Here is a 16,860-nt window from a genome sequence, read left to right on the forward strand (position 1 = left end):
TCCGACAGACAGTCCGTCCAACTTTTGAATGAACGGACTTGCCCACACACAGCACTTTTTGAGCGGACTAATACGGCGGACTAAGTCCGCCATACTATCTGGCCAACTTTTGAAATGAACGGACTCGCCCACACACGCGGAGGAAAGTCCGCTCATTTCGAGCGGGTATCCAGGTAGGCAGGGCCCGCGACGGAGACGTTACGGGCCCCGCCGCCTGGTATGGACTTAAAGGGGAACCCCAACGCCGAAAAAAATCGGCGTGGGGGTCCCCCCAAAGTCCACAACAGACCCTTGTCCGAGCACGCTACCCGGCCGGCCAGGAAAGGGGGGTGAGCGAGCGCCCCCCCTCCTGAGCCGTACCAGGCCGCGTGCCCTCAACATGGGGGGGTGCCTTGGGGAAGGGGGGGGGCGCGCGGCCCCCCCACCCCAAAGCACCTTGTCCCCATGTTGATGAGGACAAGGGCCTCTTCCCAACAACCCTGGCCGTTGGTTGTCGGAGTCTGCGGGCGGGGGGCTTATCGGAATCCGGGAGCCCCCTTTAATAAGGGGGCCCCCGGATACCGGCCCCCCACCCTATGTGAATGAGTATGGGGTAAAATGTACCCCTACCCATTCACCTGTAAAATAAAAGTACCAAAAAAAACACAACACACGAGATAAAATATTTTATTGCACAGCTCCGGGGGTCTTCTGTCTTCGGGGGTCTTCTCGCCAGACTCCTCCGCTATCTTCTTGTAGCTCTTTTGCTAGCGGAGGAGTCCGGCTTTCTTCCTCGCTGCCGGCCTCTTCTCCCGACTTCGGGGGTCTTGTCCCCCTCTTCGGTTCTTCTGCCGGGCCACCGCGCCTTCTTATAGCTCTTTTAGAGGCGGTGGCCTGGTCTTCTGCCGCCGCCGCCGCCCGTTCTTCTTCTTCTTCTTCTTCTTCTCCAGGAGATGTTGACACGACGCTCTCTCCGGCCACAATGCCAGGGACGCGCTCCGCTGCCACTTATATAGGGACAAGGGGCGGTGTCACATGGCTTTATGTCACATGGGTTGGTGTCACATGGTGACCCCGCCCCCTTACGATGTCATAGTCCCCATGTGACATCAACCCATGTGACCAACCCATGTGACATAAAGCCATGTGACACCGCCCCTTGTCCCTATATAAGTGGCCGCGCAGCGCGGCCCTGGCATTGTGGCCGGAGAGATTGTCGAGTCAACATCTCCTGGAGAAGAAGAAGAAGAAGAAGAACGGGCGGCGGCGGCGGCGGCGACAGAAGACCAGGAAAAGAAACAAAAAGGGGGACAAGACCCCCGAAGTCGGGAGAAGAGGCCGGCGGCGAGGAAGAAAGCCGGACTCCTCCGCTAGCAAAAGAGCTACAAGAAGATAGCGGAGGAGTCCGGCGAGAAGACCCCCGAAGACGGAAGACCCCCGGAGCTGTGCAATAAAATATTTTATCTCGTGTGTTGTGTTTTTTTTTGGTACTTTTATATTGTACCCCATACTCATTCACATAGGGTGGGGGACCGGTATCCGGGGGCCCCCTTATTAAAGGGGGCTCCCGGATTCCGATAAGCCCCCCGCCCGCAGACCCCGACAACCAACGGCCAGGGTTGTCGGGAAGAGGCCCTTGTCCTCATCAACATGGGGACAAGGTGCTTTGGGGTGGGGGGGCCGTGCGGCCCCCCCTTCCCCAAGGCACCCCCCCATGTTGAGGGCACGCGGCCTGGTACGGCTCAGGAGGGGGGGGCGCTCGCTCGCCCCCCTTTCCTGGCCGGCCGGGTAGCGTGCTCGGACAAGGGTCTGTTGTGGACTTTGGGGGGACCCCCACGCCGATTTTTTTCGGCGTTGGGGTTCCCCTTTAAGTCCATACCAGGCGGCGGGGCCCGCGACGTCTCCTACCTGGAAACCCGCTCGAAATGAGCGGACTTTTCTCCGGGCGGGAAAAGTCCGCTCATTTCAAAAGTTGGGCGGACTGGCACACACACGGGCGGATTGTCCGCCCAAATGCGAGTTCAGCGGACAGTCTTTCCAACATTCCGAAAGACTTAGTCCGCCAGACTGTCCGCTGAAAAAGTCCGCTGAAGCCCACACACGAGCGGACTGTCTGCTCAAATGTGTTTCAGCGGACTAAGTTGGACAGACAATCCGCCCGTGTGTACGCGGCCATAGTCACAACAATAGACAATCACAGTCTGCTTAAACTAATAACTCACCATGTACAGGTATACCCCACTTTTTTTTGTACAAAGAGTTTCTTGAAAATTCACATCTTTAAGAAAGTACAGATACAACAATAAACATAACATACACAAGCAAGTGAACAAGTGTAGAATACCAAAAGTTCAGTTTAAGGTTCCAACGATTCAAGTCCCTCCATACAAGGCCAAGGAAAGGTATAGGTGGGCTGCACCAGGTGACTACACCCCGTAGGGCTTGGTGAGTGGGCACACAGTCAATCAGGGGTTGTGTACCCATTGTCTCTCCGTTACAAACGTAAGTCATATAACAGGAAAACTTTATACTGAATCTTTTATAGGAGAAGATCAACCTGAACTGCTTACTTAGGGGGGTATGAGATTCCCCATTACGGCCAATAGACTGCAACTGGTATACTCCATTTTTAAGTACACAATGGGGGTTTATTTACTAAAGCTGAAAAGTGAAAAATCAGACTCACTTCTGCATAGAATCCAGTGAGCTTCTAACTCCAGCTTGTTCAATTTAGCTTTTGAAATAAAACCTGGAAGCTCATTGGTTTCTATGCAGAAGTGAGCCTGATTTTACACTTTTCAGTAAACAGTCACAGTGCGGCTCAGAGTGGCCCCGAACCTGCTCTTCTGGGATCCCTCGGCGGCAGGGCTGGACTGGGACAAAAATGTGGCCCTGGACTTCACCCAGAGTGGCCCACTTTAATTTTGCAAACATGCGCAAAAACAGTATATAAAACTATATACAATTGCGCAATATATTGAGTTTGAGATGGATCTGAGGGAAGCAGTGAGGCCTTTGTATGGGGCATCAGAGCGACCCAGGGGAAAATTGACACCTTGCCCCCCGGTAGGGTGACCACATTTCTAGACTGCCATTCAGGGACAATTACGCCAAAGACCAAGGGGGGGGGTGTAGTGTCAGGCGGGGTTGACGGGGAATTCAGCGGCGGGGGTGATTTGTTGGGTGAATGGCTGGTGCTAGCAAGTAAAACATCCCAACATCATGCTTAATATGGTGTCAGGATGATCAAATCACATTATTTCTATTATTACATTGTAATATATAATGAAATAGTTCAACTCACCAGAATGCAGAATGAGTAGGAACCATTGCCTGTTACCAGCATGTCATTTGCCACCGCCGCCTGCCACCAGATGCCGCGTGTCACTTGCCACCGTCGCTTGCCAACACATGCAGTGTGTCACATGCCACGTCATCTGCTGCCAGGGAGAGGGAGCAGGGAGAGAGAGGGGGACAGAGAAAGAGAGAGGGGGGAGGACAGAGAGAGAGAGAGAGAGAGGGGGAGCATGGAGAGAGAGAGGGGGGGCATGGAGAGAGAGGGGGGGGACATGGAAAGAGAGGGGGGCATAGAGAGAGAGAGGGGGACATGGAAAGAGAGGGGGGCATGGAGAGAGAGAGGGGGAGGGCATGGAGAGAGAGAGGGGGAGGGCATGGAGAGAGAGAGGGGAGGGCATGGAGAGAGAGAGAGAGGGGAGGACATGGAGAGAGAGAGAGAGGGGAGGACATGGGGAGAGAGAGAGAGGGGAGGACATGGGGAGAGAGAGAGAGGGGGGAGGACATGGGGAGAGAGAGAGAGAGAGAGGACATGGGGAGAGAGAGAGAGAGGGGGGGAGAGAGAGAGAGAGGGAGGACATGGGGAGAGAGAGAGAGAGAGAGAGAGAGAGGGGGGGACATGGGGAGAGAGAGAGAGAGAGAGGGGGGGACATGGGGAGAGAGAGAGAGAGAGGGGGGGACATGGGGAGAGAGAGAGAGAGAGAGGGGGAGGACATGGGGAGAGAGAGAGAGGGGGAGGACATGGGGAGAGAGAGAGGGGGAGGACATGGGGAGAGAGAGAGAGAGGACATGGGGAGAGAGAGAGAGAGAGGGGGAGGACATGGGGAGAGAGAGAGAGAGGGGGAGGACATGGGGAAAGAGAGAGAGAGGGAGGACATGGGGAGAGAGAGAGAGAGGGGGAGGACATGGGGAGAGAGAGAGAGGGGGGGGAGGACATGGGGAGAGAGAGAGAGAGGGGGGGAGGACATGGGGAGAGAGAGAGAGGGGGGTGGGAGGACATGGGGAGAGAGAGAGAGAGGGGGGGGAGGACATGGGGAGAGAGAGAGAGAGGGGGGAGGACATGGGGAGAGAGAGGGGGAGGACATGGGGAGAGAGAGAGAGAGGGAGAGGAAATGGGGAGAGAGAGAGGGGGAGGACATGAAGAGAGAGAGAGAGGGGGAGGACATGGAGAGAGAGAGGGGGAGGACATGGAGAGAGAGAGGGGGGCATGGAGAGAGAGAGGGGGGCACATGGAGAGAGAGAGGGGGGCGCATGGAGAGAGAGAGAGGGGCGCATGGAGAGAGAGAGAGGGGGGGGCATGGAGAGAGAGAGAGGGGGGCATGGAGAGAGAGAGAGGGGGGCATGGAGAGAGAGGGGGGACATGGAGAGAGGGGGGCATGGAGAGAGAGAGGTGGAGACATGGAGAGAGAGAGGTGGGGACATGGAGAGATAGAGGTGGGGACATGGAGAGAGAGGTGGGGACATGGAGAGAGGGGGGCATGGAGAGAGAGAGGGGGACATGGAGAGAGAGAGGGGGGGACATGGAGAGAGGGGGCCATGGAGAGAGAGAGAGGGGGGCCATGGAGAGAGAGAGGGGGGCCATGGAGAGAGAGAGAGGGGGGCACATGGAGAGAGAGAGGGGGCATGGAGAGAGAGAGGAGGGCCATGGAGAGAGAGGGGGGGACATGGAGAGGGGGGGGACATGGAGAGAGGGGGGGGCATGGAGAGAGGGGGGACATGGAGGGAGAGATGGGGGAGAGAGGGGGAGAGAGGGGGCCATGGAGAGAGAGGGGGGGCCATGGAGAGAGAGAGGGGGGCCATGGAGAGAGAGAGGGGGGCCATGGAGAGAGAGAGAGGGGGCCATGGAGAGAGAGAGGGGGGCCATGGAGAGAGGGGGGGCCATGGAGAGAGAGAGGGGGACATGGAGAGAGAGAGGGGGGCCATGGAGAGAGAGAGGGGGCCATGGAGAGAGAGAGGGGGACATGGAGAGAGAGAGGGGGACATGGAGAGAGAGAGGGGGGCCATGGAGAGAGAGAGGGGGTCATGGAGAGAGGGGGGGCCATGGAGAGAGAGAGGGGGACATGGAGAGAGAGAGGGGGACATGGAGAGAGAGAGGGGGCCATGGAGAGAGAGGGGGACATGGAGAGAGGGGAGCCATGGAGAGAGAGAGGGGGACATGGAGAGAGAGAGGTGAGGGGGCAGAGAGAGGGGTCCGGGTCTGGACTACTTGTTTAATCTTCCCACTCCCTCTTGCTTCTCATCAATGTAACGCACAGGCAGGGAGAGAGGGGCGGGAAGCGGTGTGTGTCACAAGCTGGCTGCACAGAGCAGTTACCCACACACTGGCACCAAGGATGTTCCGGAGGATGCAGTGACTATGGGAGAACTTCCGTCCCTGCCCACCAGCGTGACCTTTCAGACACGTTTTGCAGCGGCAGAGCCTATCGGCTCTGTGCTACAGGTGGTGGGCGGGCCGGCAACAGAGCAGCGAAACACTGAAGCACCACCCCTACCGAGTCCACCCCTGAATTGCCGCTTTGGTCCGATGGTTGAGCCGGCCCTGGGCAGTACAGCAGTGTTCAAAATAATGGCTGTGTGGGCCGTGCATCCATTATTTTGACAGGCTGTCTGTCACTGAAACCAACCGGCCCACTGAGCCATCGGCCCACCGGGAATCTCCCGGTAGTCCCGATGGCCAGTACATGCCTGCTCGGCGGCTGTCTCTGCTTCTTCCCACAGGTACTTCTCACGTTCATGCGAGCTCCCTCGCATGGTGAGAAGCACCTGCGGGCGCGCTCCCGTGATACAGCCAGCGGCTATAGCCGCTGGCTGTATCACACGGCCCCGCCCCCCGGCACGCCGCGTCATTGGATGTGATTGACATCAGGAGAAAAACTTACATTTTAAATGAAGAACTTTGAAGCAAAATATGGGTCAGTGCCCATCAATGCAGCCTCACCAGTGCCCATCTGCAGCTTTACCATTGCCCATTAATGAAGTATAATCAGTGCCCATCTGCAGCCTTGCCATTGCCCATCATTTCAGCCTGATCAGTGCCCATTTGCAGCCTCACCATTGCCAGATTAGACATAGCCGAATCTCCTTTGTGCTCGGCTCGCAGTCATGCCCAGTCTCGCTTCCTGGTTCGGCTCCTATGATTGTCATAACACCAGGGGCGGACTGACCATTGGGCCACTCAGGCACTGCAGGAGGGCCCCATGCCACTAGGGGGCCCCATCAGGGTTGCCAGCCTCAGCAAAACCAGGGACAGGATGTAAAAATTTGTGTTTTTTTTTTTACATCTGTCTCTGAAATGTCCCTTACCGACATCCTTTTGGTCTAAAAATACTGAGATTATAGCTGCCCCACCTATCCAGTACCTTCTCAGCCAATAGAAACATGTCTGTGTATACTGTGTGATTGTATACTGTGTGTGTGTGTGTTTGTGTCTACTGTGTGGCCCCATAATCTCTGATTGCCTGGGGGCCCCATAATCTCCTATTCCCCGGGAGCCCCATGAGTTGTCAGTCCGCCCCTGCATAACACCAGTCCAATGCTGGGTGGGACATCAATGCTAGGAGCTGTCCAGAAAGCAGGACGGGGCGTGACCGCGAGCCAAGTAAACAGGAGATCTGGCTCTGTCTAATCTGGTTGCGCTCCCCCCCGAGGCAGCCCTATGTTGGCATATAGCATGCACCCACGATTTGCCCCCTTTTTTCAGAGGGAAAAGTGCATGTTATATGCTGATAAATACAGTAATTACAAGGCATGCTATGATTGGAAGAGGTGGAGATTGTGATGTCACTGCCCCTTTTCTCCTCTTTGTCCAATCAGAGAATGCCTTGTATTCATTAAAAAAGTAAGCAGCTTCCTCTGGTCAATGTGCGAGAAGGGGGAAGATGCTCAGTATAGAACCCAGAAGATCACAGATGCCACAGTAGCAGAACCAACAACCACAATGATTGTCAGCTTTCTCAGCTGTTCCTTGGATGTTATTTACCTGTAAGGCTGCATTCACACCTGAACCTAGTGTTTTCGGACAGAAAATCGTGCAAATTTACCCGCAATTTTGCGGCGTTTTTTACACCGTTTTACCGCGATTTTGTGCAGGACAAATGGTCACCAATGTAAAAAGAAGAAAAACGCCCAAATCTGCCCGATTCGAGTGACAAAAAAGGGTCCGGAACTTGTTTGAGCTTCAGGCGTTCGGCTTCAGGCGACATGGAGTGGAGATGTGAACCATCTCCATTGAGAATAATGAATGTTTTCCCCTCTAGCATTTTGTAGCTTCAGGCTACAAGCTACAAAATGGTCAGGTGTGAATGCAGTCTAAGAGTCTCTTGTGTAGACATCCAAAAGCCCTGAGACTGCTGTTGGGGCGTAACGATCTGTGCGGTCAGCAAACTCAGAGCTGTCCCTCAAGCTCACCTCCCAACTTTTTGAGATGGGAATGAGGGACACCCATCAGCAAAAGTATGCAGGCATAGGACACACCCTTTGCCACGCCCCCTTAAAAGGAGAATTGCACAAAAAAACAAGATTGGTTAAACCCACAAGTGTTTTTTTTTAACCACTACTATTCCTTTATACTGGCTTTTGGAATTTACAAATGCAGCAATTTAGAATTTGTATGAAAGGTTTAGTGCTGGGAAACACTTTTTTTGATAGATAAAAAGTGAGTTTTATAGAAATCTATATATATCAGGCCAAAATGAGGGACAAATGAGGGACATTGCTCGAAATCAGGGACAGTCCCTCGAAATCAGGGACAGTTGGGACTCGGGAGCTTTGCGCAAGTCTCTCTTTATAATACTCCCCTTCACCTCAGCTCATACATAAAAGGTTATAAAGGTAGGTGAGGGCAGACCAGCTGGTCCAGCACAGGCAGTGATTATATACACCCAGAAAAGGGTAATAGTGGAGGTTTTGCTAGGAAATGACTATTCCTGGAGTCATAAAAAAAGCATTTCAGTTAGCATTTCATTACTTGGTTTTCTGTGTTTTTACATGCATTTTTTTTTATTGCCTCCAGTCCTCTTATGCCCTATACACATGATATGATTTTCCGACAACAAAATCCATGTTTTTTTTTCGATGAATTTTGGCTCAAACTTGTCTTGCATACACACGGTCACACAAACGTTGTCGGAAATTCAAACTCCAAGAACGCAGTGATGTACAAGAGATATAACGAGCGAAGGAAAATTAAGTTCAATAGCCAGTGCTGCTCTTCTGCTTGATTCCGAGCATGCGTGGAACTTTGTGCGTCGGAATTGAAAACACAAGATTGGAATTTACGACAACGGATTTTGTTGTCGGAAAATTTGATAACCAGATCTCAAATTTTGTGTGATGGAAGTTCCGATGGAAAATGTCCGATGGAACCTACAACAAGCTCCCATCGAACGTCGGAATATCCTATCGTGTGTACGCGGCATTAGATTGTTGTCACCAGAACATGTTTACTTCTTGGAGGATTTCCCCTCACCTCTTCTTCTGGAGACAACTCAAAAATGTCGTACTTCCCCTCACCTCTTCTTCTGGAGACAACTCATAAATGTCGTACTTCCCCTCACCTCTTCTTCTGGAGACAATTTAAAAATGTCGTACTTCCCCTCACCTCTTCTTCTGGAGACAACTCAAAAATGTCGTACTTCCCCTCACTTCTTCTTCTGGAGACAACTCAAAAATGTCATACTTCCCCTCACCTCTTCTTCTGGCGATAAATCAAAAATGTCGTACTTCCCCTCACCTCTGCTTCTGGAGACAACTCAAAAATGTCGTACTTCCCCTAACCTCTGCTTCTGGAGACAACTCAAAAATGTCGTACTTCCCCTCACCTCTTCTTCTGGAGACAACTCAAAAATGTCATACTTCCCCTCACCTCTTCTTCTGGCGATAAATCAAAAATGTCGTACTTCCCCTCACCTCTGCTTCTGGAGACAACTCAAAAATGTCGTACTTCCCCTCACCTCTTCTTCTGGAGACAACTAAAAAATGTCGTACTTCCCCTCACTTCTTCTTCTGGAGACAACTCAAAAATGTCGTACTTCCCCTCACCTCTGCTTCTGGAGACAACTCAAAAATGTCGTACTTCCCCCTCACCTTAATGTCACCTACAATGGTCATCGGGACAAATAAGGGGATTTTCCCAGTGGAGACAAAGGCAGCGGTAAAGGTCTGACAGGAATTTTATAGTCACTTATTAATTCACAAAACTTTGGTATATTCATTAGGTTTTTTTACATTTGCATATAACCCATTATTATTAACTTGGTCAACCATATGTATGCATGTGCACATCATATGGTCAAACAATTATGCTGGATCGCACATAAATAACATAGATTATTGTTCGACCAGAGGGGTGCGTGTACATGCATCCCATGACTAAACAACTATTCAAATAACTATCCAATAATTTAGGGTAATTGAACACACATTATTATTCACAGCATGATAATTATCAGGCCACAGATGATCTGTCTGTGACATACCGTGATTATACTGCAATTAAAACAAAATCTTTTTGATTTCTGTTATATAGATAACTGAGGGGGCCATTGCGCTCTTCCTCACCCCTCCCTCCCTCAAAAACCCCACATTCCCCTATGCCCAATAAGGGGTGACTCCTTGCAAGTTGTGTGGAAGCGGGGGGTCTCTGCCTCTATTGAGAGCGAGGGAATGTTTTCAGGAACATACTGGGATCTCCTGGGCTGGAGATGCTTTTAGAAGAGCGGCAATTTATCTGACTATGAAATGTTGTCTTCCCGTCAAGAAGTGGTAAATATGCACACTTAACTCTGCTATAACCGATATAAAATGATTATTTTAATTAAATTATATATTTATAGATAATACAATTCAAACGTTTGCTTTCTCACGTAGAATAAACTCCCCTGAAGGAAACCGTTACATATATAGGTTGAAACGCGTAGGGATATATCATGTGAAATGCTTGTTAAGTTGTTTGCTTCTATACATAGAATGAGTTCATATGTGTGTTTTTTTTTCAATATTGACGAGATATGTGTTTTTTTTATGTCAAGACCAGAATTGCCTTTTATGACTCCTGTGCATTAATGCATTATATCTCCTTTTTGATACTACAGCCGCAATAAAGAAATACTACTTTAAAAAAATCATTGTTTGCCTTAATACTTCCTTGCTGCTAAACCCCCCCCCTCCCCCCTGAGGGAACTTCTATTCAATAAAATGACTGGAATTTCATTCCTTCTTCACTCCGTCCAAAACAACAAAAAAACTTTTGGCTTACACTTCCATACACTTTAACTTCTAGATGTGAAAAGCAAAAGATGTATTCACCTTCCTCTGAGAGCGGACACGGCTTCTGTACTGTTACTTTCACTTCTCCAAAGATAGATCTTGTAATTGTTCTGTTAATAGATTCATTTTCCCAACCCTCAGGATAATAATATTAACCTCTTGCCGACCGCTCCACGGGCAATGTCAGGGAATTCCCGTGAGATGTTTTGCGCATAGATGTGACCCGGCTTGCTCTTGACCTTGGCTCTGTGTTCCGTTCCTGTACTGCTACCCACTCCTGACCCATCTCCACTCCTGACTCTTTCTATGTTTTTGTACCTCGCTGCCTGCCTGCTGACGAACCTAGCTATTCCTGAGACCCTGCTCCTTTCTATGTCCCTGGCTTCAGTTAACCCCCAGTTCCCTGCCTGTTCCTACTCTGCACACCGCAGCTTACTCCAGACTACTGGATCCTGGCAAGCAGTCCACCTGGGACCATCCTCTTCAGGCGCTCGTGTCCCTCTTGTCCTTCGGCTTCCTCTGTTTCACCTTCAGCGGAGCCAGGACAGGAGATATAAGAGAGGCCAAACTCATCAACTCAGTCTCCTATCTGATCCCTGACAGAAGAGGTTAATGTAAAATTAACAAAGACAGAACAAAACTCTGGATAGCCGCACTCCGGGTTGAGTAAAAAATGAATAAAGTGCCTTTATTTCTTCAAGTGCAAGTGCAAAACTCCATAGAACAATACATCACAGCAAAAGGGAACAAAAATAAAACAAAATTTCTGACACGTTTCACGCTATAAACAGCGCTTACTCATAGCTGAGTCAGCTATGAGTAAGCGCTGTTTATAGCGTGAAACGCGTCAGCAATTTTGTTTTATTTTTGCACTTGCACTTGAAGAAATAAAGGCACTTTATTCATTTTTTACTCAACCTGGAGTGCGGCTATCCAGAGTTTTGTTCTGTCTTTGCACATTTGGCTTATGCAATCAGCTTGCACCTGGAACCCCTACCTACTTGGAGAGCTAGCAGCCTGTCAGTGGTTTGACCTGGAGCGGTGAAAACTTCTGTTTGTAATGTAAAATTAACTCTGGGGGATTATAGCTCCTCTCCTGAAAGCAGAGAAATATTTATACAGTGTGTATATAGATAGATAGATCATTTTTTTTTGTTATAAGTGTTGTGTTCACTTAAAGTGATTGTGAATAGTTTTTTTTTGTTTTTTAACCAGTTCCCGACCAGCGCACGCCGATGTATGTCGGCAGAATGGCACGGGCAGGCAAATGGGCATACCTGTACGTCCCTTTAAATTTGCCGCCCTGCCATCGGGAGCGCGGCGCCGCCGCGCACTCCCGTGCCGGTCGGGCACCCCCGTGAGTCTGGTCACAGGTCCTGCGGATTCGATCACCGAGGGCATACCCGCGATCGTCTCACGGGGGCGGCCGAATGAAGAAATGCCGTTGTAAACAGCATTTCTCCATTCTGCCTAGCAACTAGTGACGCTGATCTCTGCTCCATGTGATTGGAGCAGAGATCAGTGTTCACTAACACACAGCCAAGCACCCCACAGTTAGAAACAGTTAGTAACAAACCCCTAGGAACACTTAACCCCTATACTGCCACCCACTGGTTAACCCCCTTCACTGCCAGTGTCATTTACACAGGAATCACTGCATTTATATAGCAGTGATTGCGGTATAAATGACAATGGTCCCAAAAATGTGTCAAAAATGTCCGATGTGTCATACCATATCATGTACCACACCATAATGTCGCAGTCACAATAAAAATCGCTGATCGCCGCCATTACTAGTAAAAAAAAATTTTTTAATAAAAATGCCATAAAACTATCCCCTATTTTGTAAACGCTATATTGCGCAAACCAATCAATAATCGCTTATTGTGATTTACCAAAAATATGTAAAAGAATACGTATCGGCTTAAACTGAGGGAAAAAAATGTTTTTTTTTATATATTTTTGGGGGATATTTATTATAACAAAAAGTAAAGAATAATGTGTTTTTTTCAAAATTGACGCTCTATTTTTGTTTATAGCGCAAAAAAATTAAAACCACAGAGGTGATCAAATACCACCAAAAGAAAGCTCTATTTGTGGGAAAAAAAAGCATGTTAATTTTGTTTGGGAGCCACGTCGCACGACCGAATCGCAAAAAGTGGTCTGGTCTTTGACCAGCAAAATGGTCCGGTCTGTAAGTGGTTAAATAACAAACATGTTATACTTACCTCCTCTGGGCAGTTGGTTTTTCACAGGGCAGCCCAGATCCTCCTCTTCTCGGGTCCCTCTTCACTGCTCCTAGCCCCTCCCTCCTATCGAGTGCCCCCACAGCAAGAAGCTTGCTATGGGGGCACCCCCAGCTGAGCTGCAGCTCTGTGTGTCCATTCAGACCCCACCCCTCCCTCTCCTGATTGGCTAACTGACTTTAATTGACTTTGATTGACAGCTGTGGGAGCCAATGGCACCGCTGCTGTGTCTCAGCCAATCAGGAGGGACAGTCATGGACAGCTGAGGGACTCGTAGACATCACTGGACAGAGATGGGGCTCAGGTAAGTATTAGGGTGTGCTGGGGAGTCTACTACACACAGAAGGCTTTTTATCTTAATGCAAAGAATGCATTAAGATAAAAAAACCTTCTGCCTTTACAACTCCTTTAAATACTAAAAATGAATTCCTTCTTCTCAATGGTTAACTTATTTATTTCTTTTACTGTTTCTGCACATTTTTTCGTCCATCTCTTTCTTATGCTAGTTTTCTGTAGCATGAATGTTAAAATAAATAAATAAATAAATAAATAAAAAAAACTTTACTTTCAAAAATGTTTTTAATGTAATTTGCTTGGCACCAGAAACATATTATTATATGTACAAAAACAGGACAATTTGCAGAAAAACAGTGGTCCTTTATATTATCTCTCATTTTTAATTTATTAGCAACCAAACTGGAAAAAAGTGTATTATTTCAACTTTTAAACTTTTTATTTTATTTTAAAACATATAGCAGATTATATCATCTATGAAGTCAATGACACCAAAAGAAAGCATTGTTTTTTTTTTGTTTTTTTTAAAGTGTAAGAAAATAGATATAAAAATATACTAAAAATGTATTTATGATGAAATGAGTGCATTGCATGTGTATTATATTTCCAGTATATCTAGATTTTTCTTTTAATCTATAAAGGGTAATATGAAAAATGTTTAATAAAGTTTATGTTTATTCCTTTATAGGAAGCAAAACAACTTTTTATGATGTTGTGAAGAACGAAAATTAAACCTCATTTGACTTCAAAACTCACCATAACAGATATCCTAATGCCGCGTACACACGATCAAACAATCGGGTGGAAAAGTCCGGCAAACTCAAGTCCGCCGGACAATCCCCCCGTGTGTAGCCTCCGGCAGACTTTTTGGACCCGAAAGTACGGCGGACTTAGAAAGTAGTTTTGCACTCCAATCTTCCCGCCGGACTTGCATTTCGGCGGACAATCCGGCCGTGTGTATGCCAGTCCGCCATACTTTTGAAATGAACTGACTTTTCCCGCCCGGAGAAAAGTCTGCTAATTTTGAGCGGGTCTCCAGGTAGGCGGGGCCCGCGAAGGAGACGTCACTGGCCCCGCCACCTGGTATGAACTTACTGGGGACAAGGTGCTTTGGACAAGGCACCCCCCCCATGTTGAGAGCACGCGGCCTGCTACGGCTCAGGAGGGAGGGGCCGCTCGCTCGTCCCTCCCTTTCCTGGCCGGCCAGCGTGCTCGGAGAAGGGTCTGATGTGGACCTAGGGAGGGACCCCCACGCCGATTTTTTTCGGCGTTGGGGTTCCCCTTTAAGTCCTACCTGGAGACGCGCTCGAAATGAGCGGACTTTCCTCCGCGTGTGTGGGCGAGTCCCTTCATTTCAAAAGTACGGTGGATAGTACGCCGTATTAGTCCGCTGAAAAAGTGCCGTGTGTGGGCAAGTAGCCCGTTCGGAAAGTCCGCCAGACTAAGTCCGCTGGATAGTCGGCTACGTGTGTACGCGGCATTAGTGTGAATTCTGGAGCACCGCCAAACTTTGTTTGCTATTAGAGATATCCACACATTGAAGAAAGACTTAATTTGCACAACATTGTGAAGCACAAGTGCAATCTTTGGATTATAGCATGTTATATATAAAAAAAAAAAGTAAACTATTTTGAAATTTGGCTACATTCAGGCTTGGATGTAAAATTAACTAAAGGAATAAGGTATACAACTTTATTAGTAAATGCTATATGAACAGTTTTTAACCACTTGCCGGCCGCTGCATGGCAATATACGTTGGCACAATGGCAGTGGTGGGCAAATGGGTGTACCCTTTAATTGGTGGGGCTAGCGGGCACGTGCGCGCTCGCTGCGTATAGCTTGACCGTGCCCACAGCGATCAGGTCTCATGTCACGGAACCGCAGAACAGGGAAGTGCCTATGTAAATGTAGCGCTGGCTCCTGATGAGCATACGCTATATGTTTTTGAAAATTTATATTCCTGAAACCACAGTTGGGTTTTAGGGCTATTTTGCTAAATTATGGTTTCAGTACTAGTCTGGCTGGATTGCAGTTCTCCTTGGCTGCAGGTGTCACTGTCACCGCCAGCAAGTGGTAGAACGCAGTCTAGTTGGATGTGTTGAGTGCCATTCTTTTCTCGGAACCAGCCCAGTGGGAGTGTTTTCCTGCTGTGCATTCTGGGAGGTGGTATTTAAGGTACTGCGATCACGTTTCGGGGTTCCGGTCCAGAAGATATTTTCTGTCTGTTTGGTTTTGGTCCTCCTGATCAGCCCTCATGGCCCTCCTGGCATGGGGTGTGGATCCATGCAATTCCAAGCCTCGGGGCTGGATAGCCAGAGGCAAAGAAACTGCAGGGACAGGCCTGGATGGATATGAGGCCCTAATGATCCAAGGGTGGTCCGCTGCCGTCTCATCTAAGGAGAGGCCCAGCAACTGGAGAAGCATCCAGGAGAGGACTCTTCGGGAGAAGGCCGTGCGTAAGGCTGGTTTTTCTGAAGGAGCCTGGAGGCTCAGTTGAAGGACACTTTATGGATCCACACTGATACGGTATCGCCACACCGGCTGAGAGATACTGGTACCGTATGATAGTTCTCTAAATTATTGTCTACGTCCCTCAGTTATATCCAAGTCTTTGGCAGAGACTTTACTTTACTTAATGCCCTACCGGCTGCTAGGCCTAGTGAGAGGAGGTCTATCCGGAGGTTATGAGAATCCAGCTGTGAAACGGTAATTCTCTGGATTTCTTCTATAAGAGACTTTCTATTTTTGTAGTTCCAAAAGTACCTGAACTTTCTTCTTCACCCTCTACCCATCCATATAAGAGACTGTATTATCTTCTAAATAAATAACCCAAAAGAAGATCCAGTGTGAGTTTCTGCATTTCTTTGGGCCATCTACCAACGGGAACCCCTAGACAGAGGCAAGGTCAAGAAGGTAACGGTAAGCCCAATAAAACCAGCAGCTCCTCCAGGGGTCACTGCTACATAAACAAGGCATTTCCCCGTTCTGCCTTGTGACATTACAGAGATCACCGCTCCCTGTCATCGGGAACAGTGATCGCTGTCAATTGAGTGGAAGCCCATCCCTCCACAGTTAGAATCACTCCCTAGGACACACTTAACCCCTCGATAACCCCCTAGTTGTTAACCACTTCCCTGCCAGTGACATTTACACAGTAATCAGTGCATTGCTATAGCACTGATCGCTGTATAAATGACAATGGTCCTAAAATAGTGTCAAAAGTATCCGATTTGTCCGCCATAATGTCGCAGTCATGGTAAAAATTGCAGATCTGTGCCATTACTAATAAAAAAAATTATAATAAAAATGCCATAAAACTATCCCCTATTTTGTAAAAGCTATAACTTTTGTGCAAACCAATCAATAATCGCTTATTGTGGGTTTTTTTTACCAAAAATATGTAGAAGAATACGTATCGCCCTAAACCGAGGGAAAAGTTTTTTTTTATATATATTTTTGGGGGATATTTATTATAGTAAAAAGTAAAAAATATTGCTTTTTTTTCAAAATTGTCGCTCTTTTTTTGTTTATAGTGCAAAAAATAAAAACCGCAGAGGGGATCAAATACCACCAAAAGAAAGCTCTATTTGTGGGGAAAAAAAGGACCTAAATTTTGTTTTGGGTGCCACGTCGCATGACCACGTAATTGTCAGTTAAAGTGACACAGTGCCGAATCGCCAAATCTGCTCTGGTCAGGAAGGGGGTAAAATCTTCTAGGGCTGAAGCGGTTAAAACAATTTTAAATCAATGACAAGCATTAAAATCATCTTTTGTCTCAATA

General features: G+C 48.3%; 1 protein-coding gene across 1 annotated transcript in view; it reads right to left on the reverse strand.

Annotated features, from left to right (window-relative positions):
* Positions 1 to 10,642, reverse strand: part of LOC143925646 (uncharacterized) — a 73,331-nt gene extending 62,689 nt beyond the window's left edge. Inside the window, exon 1 of the mRNA XM_077450112.1 lies at positions 10,579 to 10,642. The gene's annotated coding sequence lies outside the window, so the exon portion shown is untranslated. The remainder of the gene's footprint in view (positions 1 to 10,578) is intronic.
* Positions 10,643 to 16,860: the final 6,218 nt, after the last annotated feature.

This window comes from Lithobates pipiens, unplaced genomic scaffold (genome assembly GCF_037356315.1).
Source record: "Lithobates pipiens isolate NorthernLeopardFrog02 unplaced genomic scaffold, aLitPip1_a1.2 Scaffold_22, whole genome shotgun sequence".
Lineage (NCBI taxonomy): Eukaryota > Metazoa > Chordata > Amphibia > Anura > Ranidae > Lithobates > Lithobates pipiens.